Genomic DNA, 25,578 nt, shown 5'->3' on the forward strand with positions numbered 1-25,578 from the left:
CTTGTAGAATAGCTATGTGTTAGTTGTTTGCCCATCGTTTGTTTGTTATGTGCTGATTATAATTAAAGTTGGTCTTTATTTGCTGTTGACATCATTATGGCTAACTAGTTTTATTCTGCTTTTTGTTGTCCCTGTTTCTAATTATTTACTATGTACTATGGAAGGGATTTGGCATAGTGAATAGGGAGAACAGCCTTTGAATCCAGAACTACCTGGGTTCAATCCTTGCTTCTGCGGTAGTTTAAATGTGGGCAAGTCACTTAATCTCTCATTGTCCCAGGCAGTTCTCTAATACTATAAATTACAGAACAGATGTTGACCTGTCTGAGAATTCCCTATCCCAGTTAAGTTACAGGTCTGTTCCCTATCCCCTATCTCCTATCCCTTCTGGTCACAACCCAGAGAAAACAAGAGGTAGATTTAGTATTGAGATATTTTAAAATTATTTAAAGATATTTTAGTGTATGAAATATTTTATGTTTTTTTAATATTTTTTTTTATTTTTAGTTTACCACACATGGTTCTACATAATTTTGAGTTCCAGATTTTCTCCCCTCCCTCCCCTCTCCCTCCCCAAGATGGCATGGAATCTCATATAACTACCATGTATAACTTCGCATTGAATTAATTTATACACTAGTCAAGCTGTGGAGAAGAATTATGACCAATGGAATGAATCATGAGAAAGAAGAGACAGAACCAAAAAAAAAACCCAAAAACAAAAACAAAAGAGAAGAAAAGAGGCGAGCATGTAGTGTGCCTCAATCTGCATTCAAACTTCACAGTTCTTTCTCTGGATGAAGATAGCATTCTCCATTGTGAGTCCCCTGGAGTTGTCCTTGCACCTTGTGTTGCTGAGAAGAGTGAAGTATGTATATGAGGTATTTTAAAGAGCATTTGTTGCTATTGAGTTGTTTCAAGTCATATATAACTCTGTGTGATCCCATTTGAGGTTTTCTTGGAAAAAACACTGGAGTGGTTCACCATTTCCTTCTGTAGACCATTTTACAGGTGAGGAAACTGAGGCAAACAGGGTTAAATGACTTGTGAGTCTAATACGTGTCTGAGGCTAGATTCAAATTCAGGTCTTCCTGACTCCAGGCCTAGAACACTATCCATTGCACCACCTACCTGCCCCCTGTATAGAGCATTGTTTGGAGCTAAATAAAAGAAAGAAAGAAAAAGAAAATTATGATGTGTTGATAGAACTTTCTAGATCAGAGAAGGAGGATTTATGCCAAGGAACCCAGCTAGGCAGTGAGTCTGTAATAAGGAAAGAGGGGTAAATATGAATGATTGAACAGACCTGCTCACCACCTGACTTCACCCTACCCCACCATCTATGGAAGGTTTTCCAGGGATTGGATTGATTGATGTTAGATCAGTAATTCTACTTCCGTGAGATTCAAGCCATTAATAATGGAAAACATACTCTTCCTCACTACCATTTGGAATATGGCCAAGTGGGATTACATTTTGAATACACAACAGCATGACAGATGTTTAGAAAATGCCCTTGATGATCATCTTCTTCAAGTTTTACCCTCATCTGCTTAGCAGAGTTTTTATGGGGTCTATCGAGTGTTGTTTGAATCCTCAGTTATAAAGACAGTGCTGATGCCGCTGGGCCCATCGAGCCAGTCTTCCACAGCTGTGGCTGTTTTGATGCCTGCTCAAGGCTCGACGTTTAAATTTCTGAAAAAAAAGATATGAAGAATTGTATTTGGAGGGGTGGGGAACTGAAGAAAGAGAGAAAGATCCTTAAGAAATATAAAGTGCCTAACCCTGACTCTCAGACACACAGGACACAAGACTTGGCAAGGGATTGTTTTGCCTTTAAATTAATTCCCTAGTGGCTTTGCTGTGCTTTGTCGACTGGTGAACACGGTGGAACTGAAACATGAGTGGAGCTATAGCTTGTTGGCACCAGCAGACATTACACATGTTGTAGCAGTGGATTTTATTTTTCATTTATTATCCAAAGAGTCACGACAATGGCATAAGGACTAGGAACTGTAAGAGACCTTGGAAATTCAATTCTCCCACTCCCTTTTTCTATGGTAAAGAAACTAAACCCTGAGGGAGAGGTGAAGGGATTTGCCTAGAGTTACATGAGAAATATACAGAAAAGAGCTTGGATTTGAACTGAGGTTCCCTGCCTCCAGATTCCAGACTCTTAACTCATGATACCCTTGCTACAGGTGTTTTTTTCCCTAAGGTCTATGGACCCACATCTCTGTGTTTAAAAGACATGTATCAGCAGAGTTGTTGGTACTGGCACCAGAAAAGTAGCTGCTTTCACAGCAAGCCCTGAAGACTTCTACAAACAATTAACAAGTTGGCTTCCAAGTTTGCGATTGTCAGCCATGCTAATATACACAGGAAATAAATGTAATTAAGAAGACCTCAAATTCAATTCCACCTCTCAGTAAGTGGTATGTGAGGAGTTCAATTCCTGTTTGGAAAACAGTGCCTATCCTAAAGTGGCAGGCTTCAGCCCTGGCATCATTGGCACCAGCTCATTCCTATTCATGCTCTTGCCCATACCATTCCTTTGGGGACTCCTTTAAAACAATCATGGGAGTCTCACTTCTTCCTAGCTATTAAGTTTAATTCATTACCAAACAGTATGTAACCGAGTGGTTGTTATGTCCCTTCAGAATGAGAAGGAAGCCATATATCCTTTTCAGCTTGGGAAAGGCAGTGACCAATTGGAATTATATCAGCACCCTAGGCTAATGGAGGATTTGTTTTCACTTTACAAGAAGTTAAGGGCAGAAAGAGGGTCATCTTCTCTCTGGGCTGGGATGGCTTGAATGTTTTCCTCCAGAATGAGAACTGACAAAGTTGGGAATCCATAAATTAACCAGCTGTGCCACCTTAGGAAGTCACACACTTTGCATCTGGACTTCTCTGGTCTTTAGGTACAAAGTGAAAAGTATGATGAACACCAACATCCTTACCTGACCTAAAATTCTACGGTTCTTGGCAGCCTTCCCACTTCTGTCAAGGGACAACACAGCAAACTGTCCTACAACTAATCTGTGTGTCATAGAATCCAAATTTGAGTGGAAAATAACTCAATTCTATGACATAGGGCATTAGGAAAACATCATAAACAGTGGGTGATCTTAGGATATAGAGCTAGAAGAGACTTTACAAATCATCCGATCTAAAACCTTCATTTTACAAATGAAGACATGGATGCCCAGAGAAAGAAAGTGGCTTTTTTTCAGGTTGTACAGTAAGTTTTAAAGGCAGAATTCAAACCTAGGTCCTCTGACCCCAAACAGGGCTCTTTCCACAATACTAATTGTTCCAAAAGTCTAATTTTGCCAAAATTAGGACATCCTGCACTACTTTATCTCCTCCTTGAATCATAGGAAAATAGTATAATTTTAATAATTCATAGAAAACTGTAAGTTATTAGGAAGACTCTATAAATTGCACACTTCTAGTTAAGCAAGTCAGTGCATTTCACCAGGCAGCTAACTGATCGTTCTTCACAGGTCACATACTTTCTCAGACTTTTATCATTCTGGGTTGTAACTGGAATCATACCACTCCAAGAGCTTCCATTAACCTCCTATACCGATTGTTTTAGTGTTGGATTCTGGCTTAAGGATGCATTAAGTTAATAGTGCTATGTCCTTTTGATGTCACCTTTTAATCTAGCCCCAGAAAATCTCTCTAATCTGGTTTCCAGGGATAAACCACGACAGCTGACCCTATTGCACATTGCATTTACCAGAAGGGACCACAAGACAAAAACTGAGGATTTGCCTGACCCCTTTACTTTGGGCCCAAAGAACACCATGAGCCCAATAGACTTCCTAAGGGGGTCTTTGTATCCTCTGGGTCTCCTCACTCCTCTCCTCTCTGTCCTCCGTAAATACATTGCAGCTTGGGACTTGGCTACACTGTGCTTGTAGTTAGTCCAGGAAGAGCTAACATGGAGGCATTTCTGGTAGAGGAGCCTAGATCAGACACATTTATTTTTCTGCTATTTCAATAATCAGAGTAAGAAATATCACATCAATTGTTGAAGGAACCCTGCTCAAATATTCCAAGGAAATCAAAGACAAAATGAATGAATGATAAATGAATGTAAAAAATTTATTAGTGACAGCACTATACTAAGCCCTAGGAATACAAACACAAGCAAGCAAGACAGTCAGTTTTTGTTTTGAAAGAGCTCATAATCTAATAGAATAAAACAACATATAAAGAAAGCAAAGGAAAGGGTGGGGTAAGGAGATGTGGTTGGGAAATGGCCAAGAGGTGGCATGGTGGGCTTACTCTGGGCAAGACAAGATGAAATAATGAAAACTCACCTATCAAAACTCAGGGTCCCATATCCTGTTTGTGTGTGTGTAGACCTGAGGGTATGGGGCTCCAGACTCTTATATGTGGGTTTTCCTATATCAATATTTTTGTGATATCAAAAAACTATAAGAAAAGTTGGTGTCCATCAGTTGAGTGAATAGCTGAAGAAATTGTGGTACCTGAAAATAATGGAATATTACTGCACTATGAGAAATGACAAATATGATCAATGTATGGGAAGACTTAAAGGAACTAACAAAAATTAAGGTATACAGAAACAACACAATAATATATACTATGACTAAAACAATGAAAAAGAAAGAAAAAATGATTGTATTGAACAGTGTGTAATGATGATAATTAAACTTCATCTGAAAAAGTGAGAAAATGCTCCTCCCTTCTCTATAGAGATAGGAGTCACTGGGTCCTTCTCATTGTACATATTGTCAGACTTGGTTGACACATTACTTTTGTTGAATCTCTCTCTCTCCCTCCCTCTCCCCCCCTCTCTCTCTCCTCCCCCCTCTATCTCTCTTTATATAGGAAATGAAGGAGAAATATATTTGGAAATAAAATTGGTGTCAAAAGATATGACCACGCTTTTTTCCTTTTCCTTTCCTTTCCCTTGCCTTCCTTTCCTGTCATTCTTCCTTCCTTCCTTTTCCTTCTTCCTTCCTTCCTTCCTTCCTTCCTTCCTTCCTTCCTTCCTTCCTTCCTTCCTTCCTTCCTTCCTTCCTTCCTTCCTTCTTTCTCTTTTTCTTCCTTCCCTTCTTCCCTCATCTATCTATTTTTATGTCTTTTAAAATAAAATTTTGAGTTCCAAATTCTCTCCCTTTCTCCTTCCCCTCCCCTAATTTCTCTAGACCTTGGTTTCTTTATCTGTAAAATGATGGAGTTGAACTGAATTATTTGCCTTGAAGGTCTAATCTTTAAATCTACCCATCCTTCTTTTAGTAAACATGTCAGAGCCTGGGAATCCAGAGGTGGAGAAGACACAGACCTTGCCCTAATGAAGATTATAGTCTAAATCAGGTGTTCTTAATCTTTTTGGTCTCAGGACTCCTTTACGCTCTCAAAAATTTCAAGGACCCCACAAAAAGCTTTTGTTTATGTGGATTGTACTTATCAATACTTAGCACATTACAAATTAAAATATCTTAGCATTATAAAAATAGTTTTGACCTTACAATTTTCTGAAAGTCTCAAGGACCTTGTGGTGTATGCCCATATAAGACCATACCTTTTTGATTTTCCCTGCTTTGGTGTCCTCTGATAATCATGATCATATGGTTCCCTAACAGGGTCTGCCTTGCCTCATTGAATACAATGGACAGTATGCTAGCCAAAGGTTTGAGCCAAGTTGGGTTTTGATTCACCATAATAAATAGTTTCCTATGTTTTCTATTCTTCCTTCCACCAGGTTTGGGCTATTCTTTCATTCTCAGAAAATATTCTGAGCCTCCAGTCAGATGTGTTTGTACCGCACAACATCAAGGTACCTATTCCTTAAGGTTTTGAATTTTTATATCATTTTGTCAGACCACAAAAGGAATGAATAAAGGGAGAAAGTATAGAAAGGAATCAGATGAGCTGGAGGCAGAAAATAAAAGGAAACATTTGGTAACCTCTTTTCAAGACTTTTACAAATGATGTTCAATCAATGAATCAATAGACATTTATTAAATGCCTACTGTGTGCTAGGCACTGTGATAGTTTGGGAAGACAAAGATGAAGAAGGAAATAATCCCACTTTCAAGGACTCCACATCTTAGGCAACATTTATTTCTCATTATGCAGGATACATACAACTCCAAAGTTTGAGTGCATTATAAAGCCATTCTTTATGTGAAGACTATTTTCCTGATAATTTTCATCATAAAATTGCAACTAAATTCTCAGTGGAAAAATGACCAGATGGAAGAAATTGTAAGCATGGACTTATAGAATCTTCAGGCTACAAGAACCATAAAAGAGCCTGTGGTCCAATCTCCTTATTTTCAAGCTGGAAGGGAATTTGTTCAGTGGAATCTGGCAAAATGAGAAAAGGACAAGATGATGGCCAGCTGGTAATGAGTTGGTCATTAAAGTATTATGAGTAGAAATTTTTCTTAATATTTTCCAAACTTTGTTGAATTTTCCCCATCATTGAGAAGTCTTCTCCAAGCCATAACTATGATTTTTGACCTACAAAACAATTCAGTGGTGGTGGTGGGGAGAGGAAATGGGCCATCTGGATGCTTCCCAATTTGACTAATTGTTTCTGAGACATAACATAGCATATTATACTGGCTAGACCCAGAGTCAGAAAGACTTGGATTCCAGTTCTGCCTGACAGCTGTTGGTCACATGACATGTCTTAACATTTTACTGTTCCATTTTTCAAGACTGTAAGTTGCAGACAAGGTACCAAACTGCATTGGTGGAGGAGTTTTCACACCTGGAACTCCCTCCCTAGAACACCTGGGACCCAATGGCCCCACCCTAGTAATGGTACACTTTCTGCCATCACTGCTGTTCTCTCCTTTCTGACCCTTTTTGGAAAACAGGAATATTTTACTTGTGTGCGAAATGCCCTGTCTCCATTAGCACAGGTATTGCGATTTAGCTAGCATCACTGTAGCACTTTAAATTTGTAAAACATTTCACATACGCTTTCTCATTCGAGCCTTACAAATTTGCATTCCCACAAATATCATAAGGGATAGCTGTTATTGCTATTCTCATTTTAAAACTGAATTATCTGAGGCAGCAAGTGATTATGTGACTTGACCAAGGTCATATCGCTAGAAAATGTCCAAGGTGGAATTTGAACCCAGGTTTCCTGACTCCTAACCACTATTCCAAAACTCTCCCTTCTTCTTTCTTTGGGGCAGGTCTTCACTATTGTATGAGAGCCAGAGCAAGTGGGGTGTAGAAAGACCAGTCCCAATCCTTCCCTTGTGTGAGTTTCAGTCCTTCCCTTTCTGACTCAGTCTTTGATTCCATAAGTGCGTGGCTAATTTTTTCATCTCTTTGGACTTAATTTTTGCAGAAAAGGTGGCTATTGCTAGATAAAGAATATCTGTTTTGAAGGAACCATGGTCAGATTTTAAGAATAATGCCAATCAACAACATTGCCTAGTCACATTTCATAGGATTCCCCTTCCTACTCTCTCAACTACAGTTAGACTGGCTCCCAAGTTGTATATAACATTATACTTGCTGACTATACCTTTGGACGGGATGGGGGGGGGGGGTAGAGAAGGGGAGTGCAGCTAAAATGGAGTAGAAAGGACAAGTGGCTTTGAGGGCAAGGCCTGGATTGGAATCCTGACTCTACTATTTACAGAGCACCTGTATGACCTTAGGTAGTGCTCTGGGATGCAATGACCTCATCTGTAAAATAAGCCTTGGTGGGCAGATCCAGTGATCACTTCCAACTCTCAATCCACCATCCCCCAGCTCTGAAATTCCAGGATCCTCTTTCTAGCAAACTTTGACTGCAGAGGCACACATGGCCAGCAGGTGACACCAGTGAACATAATGTGCCCAACTTCAAAGTTGGCTGTGTTGTAAAGTCTTCAGTGTTTTCTTTGATCAATTGTACAAAAGTTAGAGCCTGTAAGGAGAGCTCAAATCAAGAGAGCCCTTACTGGGTACTGAGAAATGTTTTGTTTTGCACAGAAACTTGAGGCAAATACGAGGCTGTCATTGTTACTAGTGGGGGTGGTGAGACCTCCCACGAGGAACCGAGCTCAGGATAAGCCAAGCCTGGGAAGATCCTGCCAGAGGCTCACTACAAAGAGAGAGAGAGGATTCAGTTGTTCTTGCTCTTGGTTTCCCTCAAGCTCTCTGCATCATTGCCTCTGTCTGGGATTACTCCAGCAAAGCCTCCCAATAAACCTCATGCCCTGGGCATTCCCCAAAAGGACTATGCAAGAGGCCCTTCTGGAAAAGTAGTCATTGCACATGGTAGCATATATCAGGTATAGGACAGCTATTCATTCCCTCCACTACACAGAAAAATGCTTCAAATCCAACATGCTTTTAAGCCTAGATTGTTGTGGTTGTTGTTTGTCTCTCCTTCTCGAAGAAGACTACGACATTAGGAGGATGATGCTGTGACTTGCAAGTGAATTGGATTTAAGTGAGGTAGGGCTGTGCAAAGTCACGAGCCTCACTTACTCCTCGGGAGCCGCCTGGGTCCAGTGGCCAGGTATAGATCAGGACGACTGGAGATGGTCCCTAAGCCTAGTTTAACAAATACTTGAAATGTGGGGAAAAAAAACTGAAGCTGGAATCAGGAAGATCTGCATTCAATTGTAGTCTCACACACTGCTATGTGGCCCTGAGCAAATCACTTTTAGCTCTGCCTGCCTCAGTTTCTCCAACTATAAAATGGGGATAATGATAGCATCTACTTCCCAGGGTGGTTGTGAGGATCAGAAGAGATAACATGTATAAAATGATAAATGTTGTTATGGTTGTTATGACTACTACTATGATAGGACTACTACTACTGCTGCTGCTGCTGCTACTTATATTCTCCTCAGATGTTATCTGCCTTCCCGCTCATCCCCCACTCCTCACATCGTTTAGTTTGGTTCTTTTCTTAAAAGCTAAGGAACATGACTTTCGGGCATGATTGACCCAGGATGCTAAGACTCAAGTTACTGCCAGGGTCAAGTGGGCCGTCCTCCCAGAAGCCAGGTCTGTAATGAATCAATCCCACTCTAGGGCAAGAGAAGGTTCCCCATCCCACAGAGGTCTATAAGTGCCAGCCTCCGGGGAAAATTTCCCCAGTAAGGGCTGCATTTGGATATAGTCCTGGCTGACCCTATTTAAGCCCCTCTCTTCCTGATGCAGCGTCACTCTGGGCCCTGAGGTGTCTGTCCCCTCAGAGGACTCCATCCACCCCAGGGAAGCTGCTCAGATTCTTCTCAATTGATAGGATCTTTCCTCTGAGATGGTTCAGACAGCTCCTTCCCAGAAAGGGCTTGGGTGGAGAAGGAATGGTATTTTGGAGAGGTGTTTTGCTTTCCAACATCATGGAGGAGATGAAGTTGTTGAATATGCACTTACCTCAGTGAAAAGGGCTCTCCTTGTTGGCTTGTTTTCCTGAGTTCCTGGATGATATTGAGGGGAGTCTTTACCCATCTGCAGAGAAAGAAAGAAGCAACCCCTCAGCAAAGACCTACAAAAGGACATAACATTTTGTATTATCTCCCAGATAAGACTCCTGGGGGAGGTGGGGAACTGGTTGCTAATCTAAGGAATCCTGACTAGGCAGCATATGGGGGCGGGGCTTTGGTATGATGTCAGATTTCTGGACAGACTTCATGCAGTAGGAGTGTAACTTTTGAGCTACTGAACTCCAGATAACCCTGATGACAAATTGGTGCCCACGAAAGATGGGTCACCATCTCTGTTGTGACCCTGATGTTGTTGGTACTATTCCTACTCATCGCCATAGCCTTACATCCAGAGACTCACTGTGAATTCAAAAAATACAGCAATTTTTCTATGAGGGTTTTCACCCTGCCCCACCCCCCACCTACCATGTGAACTATCCCCATTCTTTCCCTAAATGGCAAGGAAGGTATCCCCAAGACTTCATTCAATTCACTCAGTTGGTGAAGAATTTTCTGGTGTCTTCAGGTGGTGTTAATGTGACTTCCTCATCACCTAAAAGCATTAAAAAGGCTCACCTGTGTGGCACCGAGGCCCCACAGATGTGGTGGATGTCCCAAGGCCATGCAAGTCATCCAACCCTGTCCTGTCGACCAGACATGCTTCCCTACGGAGTTGAGGGGGAGCTATATATCCCTTAGAGAAGGGCTGTATCCTTGTTTAATAAGCTAAATGGTGCAATGGATACAACAGAAAAGATGGCAGCTTCAATCTAGGCATAACTTTGATGATCACAAGGCATCATCACTCTGAGGCAAAGAATCCAAGTATTGTCAACCCCATTTTAAGGAATAGAATGCTGGGCCAGGGGTTAGGAAGACTGGAGTTCAAATCTGGCCTCAGACACTTTGTGTTCCTGAGCAAGTCACGTAAGCTCTGTTTGTCTCAGTTTCCTCACTTGTAAAATGGGTATAATAAGAGTGCATACCTTTCAAATAGTTGTTGCCTTGTCAATGCTTTCCCTCTTCCTTTCCCTTTCTGTGCTATTTCCTTTTGTTAATTATTTGTTGTTTTTGTTCAGTTGTGTCCAACTTTTCATGACCCCGTTTGGGGTTTTCTTGACAGAGATGCTGAAATGGTTTGCTATTTGCTTCTTCAGCTCATTTTACAGATGAGGAAACTGAGGCAAAGAGGATTAAGTGACTTTCCCATGGCCACACTGCTAGTAAGTGTCTGAGGCCAGATTTGAGCTCAGGAAGATGAGTCTTTCTGACTCCAGGCCCAGAACTCCATCCCCTGCACCACCATTGTTAATTATTAGGTGGCCTACAAATGTCTTATTTCATTCCAATGTCAGACTTAACTTACCAGAAGATGGACAGACCACAAAGTTCCTCAAACATTTACCTAGGATCTGAATGGCAAGTCTGAAGCTGCTGGCCAGCCAGGCATGACTCAGTAATATTTTAGCTACAGAATTCTCTTAGAAATGGTACCTTCTCTTCTAAGTACCTGCTGTGAAAATCACCTCCTTTTGGAATTGAGGACAACCAGCCTCGAATTCAGGACACCTCAAACTCACAAGTCAACAAGGCTGGAAACATCTCTCTCTCAGGATCACTCTTCAGCCATTAATCATCATTGACGTACTGCCCAATCATGAGCACATACAAGGACCAACCAGGAACCCCTGGACACTCGTGATTTTTGGGATCCCAAACTTGTTTTGGAGAGGCAATGTGGTAAAACGAAACGATTATTTGACTCAGGGTCAAGAAAGACTTGGATCTGAATCCCAGGTTCAACACTTTCTAGGTATGTGACTTGGGCTAAATTACTTCTCCTCTCTGTGTCTTTTTCGTTCAGAAAATGGGGGTAATTATATTTGTATTCTCTGCCTCACATGGGGTATTGTGAGCAAAGATGTCTTGTGAACCTCAAAGCCATATTGAAATGGGAGATGCTATTTCCCCCCTTACTTCTTAAAGCTCCACTATATTTGCTCTCCAAACTTGTGCTCCCATGTCCTCATTCGCTGTGCATATATTTGCAAGGTAAGCTATTAACAATCATTTTTTTGGTGGTGGGAGTAAAATATTGTAGTCAAAGGTTTTAAAACAATCCTTTAGAAACATGTTATTGTTTCTTTGTTAGAAAGATAAACAAAAGGTCGAGTTTTTCCCAGCAGCCTTCAAAAGAAGTTTTTTTTTTTTCAGTGAAGTTAGCTTGAAACAGCATCAGTTCCCCCTAAATAAGCTGGCCCCAAGTCTGATGCCTCACTGCCTATGCATGGTCAATCTCCTACTGGAACCTTTGAAGCAAACTGGCATCAACTCACTGAACTTTTGACTTTGATAACAGATAAGGACTAGAGTTTACTTACTGCTGCCAGACATGTGGCAAGAATTCTAGTTTGGCAAATGGAAAAGCCAAAGTCTGTACAGATAAGAGATGGATGGGGAAGTCTGCTTTGGAGTAGTAAACAAATATCTCCAGAAAGTCCTTCGAAGAGAAAAAAATACTCCAGGTTGGAAAGGTATCCAGCTTGATATCCCATTCAAAGGCTCATGCTGTTTAGAGAAAGGTTGAATTGAATGAATGAATACATACATACATACATACATACATACATAAATGATAAACACATGGATGGATGAATGGATGGGTGCTAGATGAAGTATTTATTGAACACTGACCATGTGCCAGGCACTGAGCTAAGTGCTGGGGATACAGATACAAGCAAGACAGAGCATGTAATCCCGGCATCTACATTTCCTGTGAAGTCTTTTATAGCCTTGCCCCTAAGCTGTCCTCACTTTAGCATGTGTGCATTTTGGGAGGATTACAGTCTGGAAAGGGACAAACATTGGGCTAACCTACCTTGCCTATCTTTCTGCCCATTGTCCTGGAGTTCCAATATAGATCTCACCGAATGGAGAGGCTAATTCTCTGACTTGAGTAGTAGAGGATATCACTCCTGAACTGGGTCTCTCTGTAGGGACAGAGGCAGATTTTCCTAAAGAACATATGCAGGGAGAAGGAGAGGGGCAGCAGGATATGGAACCCAAATCAGATTGAAGCATAATTGGGCAATGTTTAACAAAATAAACAAAAATACAATAGAACATAGAGAATATTAATCTGTAGTTTTCTAAGTCAGTATGTTACACACAGTGATCCCAATGGACACTTTGATGGTGCCCATTTCTATTTTCTTTTGACCACAGTGGTCTACATTAAACTTATTCCTATAATGGAATGATAATAATCATCATGATAATAATAATATCATTTATATAATAGATATATAATATCATATAATTTCTATAATAATAACATTTATATGCTACCTAGATATCATTTTTATTATGTATTTTACAAATATTTAATTCCTGTGACAACCCTTGGAGGGAGATGCTATTATTACCTCTTTTGACAGTTGAGGAAACTGAGGCAAACAGAGTTTAAATGACTTGCCTAAGTTCACACAACTAGGAAATGTTTGAGATAGGATGTGAACCCTGGTCTTCCTGACTCTAGGTCCAGTCTTCTATTCATTGTGCTGCTTCTAGCAGCTAGAGTGCTGAACCCGGGGTTAGGAAAACCTGAATTCAAATACTGTCTCAGACAACTAGTTGTTTGATTACAACTGTTGTCGTTCAGTCATTTCAATCAGGTCCCACTCTAAATTACCCCATTTGGGTTTTCTTGGCAAGGATACTGGAGGGATTTTCCATTTCCTTCTCCAGCTCATTTTACAGATGAGGAAACTGAGGCAAAGATGGTTGGGTGCCTTGCCCAGGGATATACAGCTAGTAAGATTCTGAGGACGGATTTGAAATCAGGAAGAGGAGTCTTCCTGACTTTAGTCCTGAAACTTTACCCACTGTGCCACTTAGATGCCCACATAACATACAGTAGGTGCTTAAATGTTTGTGGAATGAGTGAAAATTGAATGAATGCTTGAGTCATGCAGGTGGAGATCTAGCCAGGGAAGAGACTTCAATCTCCTGGAAGATGATTGAGGCTAGACGTCTAGGTGCCAAGACCTGGGCTAACAAAATAAGTAGGCACCAAAAACTGCACTGATACAGCACCACTGTGTGTTAGGAGCTCCCCAAAGACAAACTGAGGCCAACAGCACTGGGCTCACAGGCCACCAGGGTATGCACGGAGGCCAATCAAAACAAGAGATCAGGCCTGAGAGGAAACAAACCTGAAGCTTGCACAATCTCATCTCCCTGTCAGGAATCACCATGGTGAGTAAGCTCTGTTTTCAGCTCTGTATCAGGTGCTGGCTCAGGGCTGGGCAAGGAAAGAAGGCTGGATTTCAAGCCTCCTCTTGGATGAAGACTACAGCAAGTAAGAATGGACCAGGATGTGGATACCTTATCTAGGAAAATGTCTGAGCAGCAGCATCCTTCCTGCAGCCAGGCCAAGAACTAACCTCAGTAAGGAAGTATCTCACCGTAGCACTGCACAGAGAGAAAAGCTCAAACCACCATGTTGAGGAATTCAAAAGAAAGCAGACCCTGATCCTGGCACAAAGTCCCAAACCAGGAACTGAGACTGAGAAGATAAGTAATCCAAAGAAAACCACTACTACAACAAAAGAATGGATTAAAAACAAGACACATTCCCATAAGAAGAAAGTAACTTCAGTAATCACAATTACAAGAAAGAACTGCTCTCCACCCCCCCAACTCCAGGGGAGAAAAGATCAGCTATGATGACAGCAAAAGTAGATGGAAGGGAAGACAAGCTAGACCAAATAATACCGGCATTCATCTGGAGAAAGAAAGGTCAAGAATCTTAAGGAAAATAATGAAAAAAAAAAAGAAATTCGGAGAGTCTGGCAGTACAGACTATAGGAATGTCAGTCAATAATACAAAGCAGTAATCATCAAAAACCATTTGGTATTTGTTAAAAGAATGACAAAGTCAATCAGTGGGACAGATCAGGTAACAAAGATCAGAAACAAACATAGTAGTATAGTATTTAACAAACTTCAGGACACTTATTACCTGAGTAAGGGAAGGACTATATCCATATCTGATAAACAAAACAAAACAATAAACTGCTGGGAAAACTAGAAAGTAGTTTGGAAGAAACTAGGTTTCAACCAACAACTTACAGCATAATCCACAATAATTTCCACATGGATAGATGACCTAAAGATAAAAGGTAATATCATTTAAAAATTGGACAAGGAAAGGAGATATATTCTTAATTAATTTCATAACTGAAGAATTCGAAACCAAGATGCATGTAAAAGGTAATGTGGACAGTTTTGATTTTGTAAAATTAAGTATTTCATATAAACAAAATAAATGCACTTAGAATTCAAAGGAAAACAATTAATTTGGAGAAAAATCTTCATTGCAAATTTTCTGATAAAAGTCTGATACTCAAATATAGAGGTTACTACAAATGTGTGTGTCCAATCCCAATGGATTTTTCTTATCTAATCTTTTCTTGTTATTCTTTGTCTACAAAGGTGTTTATTTTTCCTGATGCTTGTTAAATTTAAAATGAAACAAATTTTAAAAGTCAAATGAGATCGTGTGTGTAGAGCCTCATTTAAAAGGCAGCTTTTATAGCGGTCACTAGCTCTGTTGTACTTCACTTGAAGTGGTAGAAACTCATGCTTTGAAATGAGCACACCAGACAGGGTGAATGCAGAAGGAGTGACAAGGGATTCTCTAGGTATGCAGAATACCTCAGTCGGCTGGAAAATAGAAGGACTGAGCACATAGTGCCCACTCAATGAATACTCACTGACTGATTGAAGTAGATGGAAGAAAAGCTCTTCTGTCTTTTGACTCCAGGACGTGGCCCCCTTGCTATGGTTTAAGGGAGAAAGGGAAAGAACCCTCTAGTGCTTTGCTAAGTTAATGATTAAACACCAATCCCATTTACAATCAACTGTTAATCTTTCCATTGATCTTAAGTGTTGGGGAGGGAAAATAAACATCCTTTTAAAACCAGAGGTAAGGTTTGGTGCAAGTGACTGGGGGGCCACACCTAAAAGGTAATGCTGAGCCTCTGGTATTCTATCTTGTTATTTGGGAGATCAATTCTTTTTCCAGGGATCCCCGTCAAATGAAACTGACCTCAAGGAAACTGTTAGAGCCTGTTTCCCATGTGACCACATAGAAACAATAAAATAATTTAGTTACCTTGGTTTTCTGTTTGAGCCCCCATGCCAGGTATTTTAACAGGGGCTCCCAAACCCACATCTCAAGAGAGGCTGGTTGGCATCCCCTCCACCAACATTTAAGTGTTTTTTTTTTTTTAAATAAGAGAAGCTAAGAGCTAATTCAAAAGGCTTAACCATCCTCTTAAAGGGAGAGAGTTTGACCCTCTTAGAGTCTTCCTACAAAGACTTTCAATTTTTCCTCCATAAGGCATTTCTTGTTACAGAATAATTAAGGATTTTTCACCCCAGAATCTTAAGTGTAGATTGATTGTAAAACATTTGCAGAAAGTCCCTTGCTATTTTCCATATTGACATGAGAGACCACAGAAATGAAAATTAATATATTGTAGAGAAGGAAGTTAGAGTCACAAAAACTCAATGAATAATAACCAAAACATTAACTGAAATATTATAAATATTATATCAAATATTATAAATATATTCTAATACAAATATTATAAACCTGAATCACACTCCATGGGGAGAGTGGGCATACTTTATCAGTCCCAGGGTAGCGGGTGACGTATTTAGGGGATACATGCAGCCAGGGCAGTATACAGTTCAAGAGCTGGCCACTTTGAAATCTTCTGTTTTGGGAACCTCCCATAAAATCTCCCTGATGAGTGTGGCTTCTTTGTAAACAAATCATCCCATTGCCAAGCTGAGTGGATCTGCCCAGTGCTGAAATAACAGCACCCCAGCAAAAAACATCTCAGCTGGCTGTCTGGATCTGCTGAGCTGCTTCTCAAGCTCTGCTTTTAAGAGCGCTCAGCTGGACTTGTTCCTTGAGGGCAATTACGCTGTCTTTCACTTCCAGCTTCAGGCTTAACTGACACTTTCAGCTGGAAGAGCGTTATTTATGCTCTAAGAGAAAAAGGAAATGACCCTTAGCCTAAGTTTGGCAAAAGTCACTCCAACTCTGCTCCTTTGGCAGGATTCTTCTCTTCTTCCACATCTCAGAAACTACACGTGCAATTCAGAAAAATATCTATTTTCTTTTCTCTACTTTTCTTCTCTACAACTGGTGGTAAAAAGCAAGTATATTCTTTCAGCACCTCTTCCTCCTCCCTTTCTCCCTCTCTCCTTCCCTCCCTTCCTCCTTTCTTCCTTCCTTCCCTCCCTTCTTTTCTTCCTTCCTTCTTCCCTCCTTTTTCCCTCCCTCTTCTCTTTCCCTCTTTCCTTCCATTTCCCTCCCTCTTCCCTCTCTCCTCCCTCCCTCACTTCCTCTCTCTCTCTCCCTCCCTTCCTTCCTCCCTTCCTTCCTTCTTTCCTTCCTTCCTCCCCCTTTCCTCCCTCCCTCTCTTATTTTCTTTCTTCCTTCTTTCCTCCCTCCCTCCCTTTTTCCTTCCTCCCTTCCTTTTCCCTCCCTCTTCCCTCTCTCCCTCTTCCCTCTCTCCTCCCTTCCTCCCTCCCTCCCTCCCTTCCTTCCTCCCTTCCTCCCTTCTTCCCTTCTTTCCTTCCTTCCTTCCTTCCTTCCTTCCTTCCTTCCTTCCTTCCTTCTTTACTTCCTCCCTCCCTTCCTTCCTTCCTAAATTTTGTATAGGCTGCCTTGGGTGGCATGGGTTCCCCTTCTCTGGAGGTTCAAGCAAAGCCAGGATGACCGCTTGTTGGGAATAAGGATTCTTTCTTTTTTATTTTCCCCATATAAGCTGCACCATATGACTCCTAATAACCCTTCCATCTCACAAATTATGGTACAAACATAACATAGCACCCTCGAGTAGGCAGTAACCAGGAAATAACTGACTTTTCATTCAAGTCTTCCTCGCTAGCTGGTGGAACCTTTGGGACCTCACTTCACTTCTCTACATGTTCATTTCAGCAGCTATAAAAAGATTGCCCTGGACTAGGAGGTTTCTAATGCTCCAACTTTAAAATTCTGTGATTCTATGAAAAAGTACATCATAGTAAGTTATTTCAAAATGAAAAAGTTTCTCTCTGTTTATGAAATGTCCACTAGATGGAAGTAGTGTTTCAACAGAAGAATCTTGGAGTATAAACACTTTCTAAATACTTCCCCAGTGAACCTGACACCTAAAACCTATTGATAATCAGCGTTTTGATGGATGAAAGTGCTCCTCTTCTACAAAGAGCCCCCTAAGGGTTTGAACTGCCTACAGCAAGGACGTATGATTATTTACAGCTTTTACTCTTCTTTCCCATTACCATTCAAGAATAAGTTTAATGATTCCAGGCGATCCTTTCCTCTAAACTTTGTTTTAAACGCACCACAGACTGAGCAAAAAATAAAATAAATTTTAAAAATTAAACACAAGTTAAAATTGGCCTCCAAGTTTGAAGCCTGAGATGTGTAATCAATTGGAAATAAGACAGTTTTCAGAGAAAAAAAAAACACAAAAAACTTGCAAGCCCAAACTTCCTGTAAGTGTGCCAAAAGAAGCAATGATGACGGTGAGTGTCTACAAGTCTTGTCTATCAAGTTTTGGAGAGGAACAATTTCATTGTGTGATAATTATACATCTATGTCTAGGTCACACATCTATCCAGGAGGAAAGCTCTAATTTCACCATTGAGAGAAGACAACTGACCTATTAAGTAGGACTCCACTCTCTTCTCTGTAGCAAACATAAATGTGCTTTTTTATCCCCGTTGCTTTCTATATTTATTCCTTAATCCCCCAAATCAGATTCCTGAGCCTAACCTTTCTCTACTTCATATTTCTCATCATCATTGTCAAGGCTAATATCTGTAATAATGTAAAATATTAGAAATTAAGTACTAGTCATTATACACTGCATTATTAACTTATTTAGGGAAAATCGGTTTTTAAAGGGCTTTTATTCTAAAACGTACTTCTCAGCTTATGTGGTGATAAAAAAAAAATCTAGGTTGGAGGTAGACCACACAGGATAAAGAGGAATTCCCCACTTTCCCCCAGCTCTTTGAAGTATGAATTTCATGAGCTAGCCCTGATTCACTCCTGGGTCATCCACACAGGCCTTCTGTAACTTTGATTCTTTTTTGTCTGCAATAAGGTAGAGACAGAAAAGAAAATTAAATGAAAAAACCCTGAAATTATTTTAGAGCAACCCACAAACACATGCACATACACACATACACACGCACATACACAGAAGTACTGCTTTCTTTTCTCCCAAACAAGAGTTTTCAGCAAGGCGTGTTCTCAACTATATAGTCCTTCAAGGAATAACTTGCTAAGATCCCTAAGGAGATCCTAGATAGTCTCATACAACTTTCTCTTTCACAATCTTAGCCTTGGCAATTTTGAGATTTTCCTATTAAAATCATCTCTCCAATGTTAATGCTACAAGCTTTACTTTGTATTTTATGAGATCATAGGGTCATAGATTTAGAGTTCATTTTATGGACAATGCCATTAACCCTGAGGATGATAATGTTTACTTTACGGGATTGGTGTGAAGACAAAATATGGTCACTTAAGGAAAGCAGAAAATGCTATAGAAATGCTAGTTGCATCTTTTCAGTTCTGTGACCCTATTTTGGATTTTCTTGGCAGAAATACTAGAGTAGTTTGCCATTTGCTTCTTTCTCCAGCTCATTTTATAGATGAAGAAACTGAGGCAGACAGGGTGAAGGGATTTGCCCAGGGTCACACAGCTAGTAATTGTCTGAGGCTGGATTTGAACTGAGGCCCTCCTGACTCCAGGGTCAGTGTTCTATCCACCCAGTTGTCTTCTATATAAGCACACAATAGCTATTCTTCTCTAGTTCTGACTACTTCACTCTGCATCAACTTATATCCAAGTTTCTCCAAGTTTTTCTGTCATTTCTTAGAGCACAATTGTTCAATGATTACTCAATCAATGGATACTTGTTTGTTTCCTATCCTTTCCTTCCACCAATAGTTCTGCTATGGATATTTTGGACGTATATATATATATGTATGTATACATACACACTAGGTATAGAATTGTATTTTACATATATAACTGGAAGGAAAAATTCAGTGAAGATCTGGAGAATCCCCTTTATATCAAGCTCAAGGGTTTGCCTGGAGTTCTGTACAAAAGGAAATAGATTTTTCAGTCTGATAAGTTGCACTGAAAAACCTAAGACATGTGATAACTGTTGTCAAGGGTTCAAAGGGGTGCTAGGTGTCAGAAGGAGAACTTATCCACTTGGCCTCAGGGGGCATGACAGTATTAATCAAAGATGAATAATACAGTTTCTTGTTCCGTGAAGATCAGATTCAAGGTGTGATGGAATCAGCAGCTGGAAGGACCTTAGAAATCAGCCAGTTCAACTCCCACTGTCGAATAGATTGGGAAAGTTAGGCTCAAAGAAGGAAAGATACTTACCCAAAGTCAAATAATGAGTTAGTAGAACTGAACAGGAGCCCAGATTTCCTTCTAGTCTAGGGTATCTTTCAATTTCCACGTTTTTTCCCTTCCCTTCCTTTCCCTTTCCTTCCCGTCCCCTCCCTTTCCCTCTCCTTCCCTCCCTCTGTATGTATCAAAAAACACCCTGTATTCAGTGTCCATGGCCCAAGAATCTGAGAATACAGTAGGGGGAAGAGCACTGGGGTCAGAGTTAGAGGATGCCTTTGGAATCCTGGCTCTCACACCTATTTGACTTTGAATAAGTCATTTAAGCAGACCTCTCTAGCCTCTACTGTCTCCCAAAGTCTGGCCAAGTTCATGTTCGTTGCTTCTATGACATCTATTCATCTCATCCTGTGCTGTCCCCTTCTTTTGCCTTCAATTTTTCCCAACATCAGCATTTGCCCTAGTGAATTGTGTCTTTTTCTTATGTGGCTAAAGTATTCTTAAATCTTTGTCATTGTTGTTGAGTCATTTTTCATTCATGTCTAACTCTTCCTAAGCCTATTCAGGGTTTTCTTGGTGAAGATATTGAAGTGGTTTGCCATTTCCTTCTTCAGCACATCCAGATGAGGAAATTGAGGCAAATAGGGTTAAGTGACTTGCCCAAGGTCACACAGCTAGTAAGTGTCTGAGGCCAGATTTGAACTCAGAAAAATGAGTCTTCTTGACTCCAGACACTCTAACTACTATGCCACATAGCTGCACTGTTCTTGGATCTAGCTACTATGAAATCCCTTAGACCTTATATCAAAGTGAAGAACATGAATTATGGGCTTGTAGATTTAGAGCTGGAAGGAAACTTTGAGGTTCTTATGTTCAACACCTCCATTTTACAGATGAAGAAACTGAAGTCAGGAGAGGTAAAGTAATCTGCTCAAGGTTTCACAAGAAATGGCACAGAGCAGGATTTGAACCTAAGTGTTTAGATATGAACTCAAAATGGAGGGCTCTTTACATGGCACCAGAACAAGCTTTGTGATCATTAAAGACGGTATGCTACAATGAATGCCTAGAGCATTGGACTTGGAGTCAAAAGGAGCTGAGTAAGAGTTTGACTCCTGCTTACATCCTATACATGTCAGCTGTATCATCTAACTTCTCTGGGCCTCAGGTTCTTCATGTGCAAAATGAAGGGGCTGGATTTAATAACATCTAAGAGCCCTTCTATCTCTAAATCTATGTTCCTATGATCCTACTATAATGGCAGGGCTGGTCAATGAGAGACCGGTCTTTATAGTAGGTTTAGACTTTTCCCTTTGGGTAGGTGATACATGGCACATACGGACATTAGTGTCTGGGTTCCAATCCAACATGTGGAGACTTTGTGTAAAGGAACTAGAGCATCCTTAGTCTTACACTAAAGTCTTACTCTTACATTAAAAAAAGAGGAAACTGAGGTCCAAGGAAATTAAATGTAGTGAATGATTAGACTTGTTCTGTTTGGTCCCAAAGGGTAGAATCAAGGGTGGTGGGTGGAAGTTCATTGTTGTTTGTCCTTCATTTTCGAAGAGGACCAATGAAGGTGATATCTTGACTTGTGTGTGAGTTGGATTTAAGTGGGGCAGAGTTGTGTAATGTAGTTGTGGAAGTTCATAGGATCATGGATGGAGGGGGGGGTGGGGGTGGTAGTAGTAGATAGTAGTAGTAGTAATATTAATGATATGATAATGCTTTAAATTTGACAAAGTATGTTATGTTATTTGAGTCTTGCAACAACCTTATAAAGGATAGGTATTATTATTAAACCTTGTTTTACAGGTAAGGAAACTGAAGCTGAGAAAGTAAAGTGATTTGCCCAGGGTCACACAGCAAGTAAGTGTCTGAGGCCAGACCAAGTGCATCACACCATCCTTTATACCCTCTAGTTGTCTTCTCTAGGCTTCATGACTCAGAGACCTTCTCCCTCTGCCCTTACAATCCCATCCTCCCTTTGGTAAGTTACTCCCATTACCTCCATTATGAGGAAAGTTCCAGACAAGCCATCCTTCATTTTCCAGATGTCACCACCATGCCCCTCCTTGGATAACTCACCCCCCTCCCCAGCTTTGTAAGCTCCTTGAGGTAAAGGATTGTCTTTATTTTTGCTTGTATTTGTATGCCCAGTGATTACCACAGTACCCAGCACATAGTAAGTGCTTAATCAATGCTTGTCAACTACACTTGACTAAGAAGAAACCTCAAAGTTCATCTAGTCTAATCCTCTCATTTTTAAATATGGGGAAATTGAGGCCCAGAGAGGTTAATTGACTTGCCCATGGTCAAAGAGATAATAAGCTTCAGAGTTGGAAAGGGACATAGGCTTGATGTCAGGAAACCAAAACAAACAATGCAGCAAAACTCTCAAACAATTAGGACAATACAAAGGTGGTAAGTTCCCCTCCTCAGAGATCTTCAAGAAGAGATTGGACCATCATTCGTCAGGTATGCTTTTATAGAATTCCTATCACAGATGGGTAGGTTAGATGGCTGCTGAGGTCCCTTTCATGTCTCTGATTCTGTGAGTCTATGAATTACTTGTCCAAATCACATAGGCTCTAAGCAGACGTGCTAGGATCTGAACTCCAATCTTCTGTCCCCAAATGAGTGCATTTTCACTGATATGCTGCCATGCCCCCTTGGATGCTGGAGACATAATGAGAACCATAGCTCTCCTTTCCCTAGTGCTTTCCAGTTTGAAAAATGCTTTACTTATTTTATCCTCACAACAATGCAGAGGCAGGTGCTATTTTTATCCCCACTTTATAAATTAGGCAACTGAGGCAAATAGAGGTTAAGTGCTTTGCCCAAGGTCACAAGCTGATAAGCACCTGGAGCAGGATGGGAATCCAGGTCTTGCTGTGTCCAAGGGCAGCGCTCCATCCCCTACAATACCAAGATCTGCAGAAGGGGCCAGACATTCTTGTCAGACAACCTGCGCTAACAGCCTGGAGAGAACTCTCTCCCCACCTTCACAGACTTAATGTGAAAACGGACATGGAAAATGACCAAAAGATCTTTAGAATCAGAGCAGCTGAGACCCATTAGGAGGGAGCTCTCTTCTTCACTGGCAGATAGATTGTGGCCTCAATGTTAGGCAGCATGCTTTCTTTCCCCATCTCTCTCTAGTATAATGATAACTATATTAGCTGGCATTCACATAGCTCTTTAAGATTTGCAAAGCACTTCACATAAATTATGGTAAATGAGAAAATATTTACAATGCACTTATTACTATAGTACGGACATATAGTAGGTGCTTAATAAATGCTCTTTTCCTTCCTTCCTTCCTTCCTTCCTTCCTTCCTTCCTTCCTTCCTTCCTTCCTCCCTTCCTTCCTTCCTTCCTTCCTTCCTTCCTTCTTTCCTTCCTTCCTTCCTTCCTTCCGTCCTGTAGCAACAATTTGGCTGGCTGCTGTGGGGGTAAAAGGCCAACAGAAACCAAACAAGAACACTGCCAGCACAGGTGCTTTTGATCTGCTTTACTAAGGAAAGTAATGTTAAGGGGTTAACAATCTTACTTTAATACAACATACACATATAAACTCACTTAGTTCAGGAGGAAAAACCAGCAATCTGAACTTCAGAGCAAATACAAATAAGTTACAAACACACCCAATATAAACAGACTAGATCACAATTCATAGTTACCAAGAAACCATCAACATCTGGATTGACAAGCCTGGGAACTCTTAACAAGGGCTGGCCCAGAGTCACACACCACTCCTCCTGTGGCTCAGAGCCCCAAGCAAACAACTCTGTTCTGTCTTTTTATAAAGTCTTTAGACATCATCAAACGTCATCTGAGTGACCAGAATTTAGGCACATACTATTGGCTCTGGTCTTAACAACTCCCCTTAGGGCCCTGGGGGCTTTCATGCACACATAGGCTTAGCACCTAGTAAATTGGGGTTTAGGCCTGGGGCTTTGCACCTAGTAAGGCTCAATCAAAGACACTTAATTAATTCAGCATTCTAAAACAGTAAAAAAGTCCCACCTTAATTGCCAATACATTTCCTTCCTCCCCTCCTTCCCTTCCCTCCCTCCCTTACCTTCTTCCCTTCCTTCCCTCCCTCCCTCCTTCCTCCCCTCCCTCTCTCCTTCCCTCCCTCCTCCTTCCCTCCCTCCCTTACCTTCCTCCCCTCCCTTCCTTCCCTCCTTCTTCCCCTCCCTTCCTCCCTCCCTCCCTTGCTCCCTTCCTTCCTCCTTTCCTTCCTTCTTTCCTTCCTTCCTTCCTTCCTTCCTTCCTTCCTTCCTTCCTTCATTCCGTCTCTCCCTCTCTTCTTCCTCCCTCCCTCTCTCCCTTCCTTCCTCCCTCCCTCCCTTCCTTCCTTCCTTCCTTCCTTCCTTCCTTCCTTCCTTCCTTCCTCCCTCCCTCCCTTCCTTCCTTCCTCCCTCCCTCCCTCCTCCCTCCCTCCCTCTCTCCCTTCCTTCCTCCCTCCCTCCCTTCCTTCTTTCCTTCCTTCCTCCCTCCCTCCCTTCCTTCCTTCCTCCCTCCCTCCCTCCTCCCTCCCTTCCTTCCTCCCTCCCTCCCTTCCTTCCTTCCTTCCTTCCTCCCTCCCTCCCTTCCTCCCTCCCTCCCTCCCTTGCTCCCTTCCTTCCTCCCTCCCTCCCTCCCTTCCTTCTTTCCTCCCTCCCTCCCTTGCTCCCTTCCTCCCTTGCTCCCTCCCTTCCTTCCTTCCTCCCTCCCTCCTCCCTTTCTTCCTTCCTTCATTCCTTCCTTCCTCCCTCCCTCCCTTCCTCCCTCCCTCCCTTCCTTCTTTCCTCCCTCCCTTGCTCCCTTCCTCCCTTGCTCCCTTCCTTCCTTCCTCCCTCCCTCCCTCCCTTCCTTCTTTCCTCCCTCCCTCCCTTGCTCCCTTCCTCCCTTGCTCCCTCCCTTCCTTCCTTCCTCCCTCCCTCCTCCCTTTCTTCCTTCCTTCATTCCTTCCTTCCTCCCTCCCTCCCTTCCTCCCTCCCTCCCTTCCTTCTTTCCTCCCTCCCTTGCTCCCTTCCTCCCTTGCTCCCTTCCTTCCTTCCTCCCTCCCTCCCTCCCTTCCTTCCTCCCTCCCTCCCTCCTCCCTTCCTTCCTCTCTCCCTCCCTTCCTTCTTCTCTTCCTTCCTTCCTCCCTCATTTCATTTGATTCTTATAATAACCTTATAAGTGAAGTGCTTTCATTATGCTCATTTTACAAATGAGGAAAACGAGGCTGAATGAGGCTTGATTACTTGCCCAGGGTCACACAGCCAGGAAACGTCTGAGGCAGGATTTGACTATGGTTCTTTCTGACTCCAAGTCTAGCCTCTATTTACAATTCCATCTTGCAGTCATTGTACAATTACAAATGCTGAGAGTTGGGGATTGGTGTGTAATTAAGTCAACTCTATACCTAAGTAAGAATCCCTTGACAGCACTCCCCAGCCCCACAAAGGACTATCTAGACTTCCTGGCAATCATTGACTCTCGGTGCTTTCAAATTTGCTCAACACTTTCCATATGACATATAACCCTGTGAGATAAATGCTATTGCTATGCCCATTTTACAGATTGAGAAACTGAATCTCGGAATAGTTTAAATGATTTTTCCAAGGCCACACAGTAAATAAGGGCATGAAGCAGGGTTTGTTCTCAGATCATCCTCATTCCAGGTCTAACCACCTTATTAT

The 25,578-nt window shown here is 41.5% G+C and overlaps 1 long non-coding RNA gene across 2 annotated transcripts; it reads right to left on the minus strand.

Annotated features, from left to right (window-relative positions):
* Window positions 1-1,094: 1,094 nt before the first annotated feature.
* Window positions 1,095-15,291, minus strand: LOC118854278. 2 transcript variants are annotated; one of them, XR_005010704.1, is made up of 5 exons: window positions 12,316-12,421; window positions 11,819-12,005; window positions 9,388-9,462; window positions 4,335-4,505; window positions 1,095-1,695 (listed from the first exon to the last, which is right to left on the minus strand). It is a non-coding gene; the product is annotated as an uncharacterized LOC118854278 (long non-coding RNA). The 2 variants fall into 2 exon arrangements; XR_005010705.1 differs by lacking the exons at window positions 11,819-12,005; window positions 12,316-12,421 and adding an exon at window positions 15,215-15,291.
* Between the last annotated feature and the right edge of the window lie 10,287 nt (window positions 15,292-25,578).

This window comes from Trichosurus vulpecula, chromosome 6 (assembly GCF_011100635.1).
Source record: "Trichosurus vulpecula isolate mTriVul1 chromosome 6, mTriVul1.pri, whole genome shotgun sequence".
In the NCBI taxonomy this organism is placed as follows: Eukaryota; Metazoa; Chordata; class Mammalia; order Diprotodontia; family Phalangeridae; genus Trichosurus; species Trichosurus vulpecula.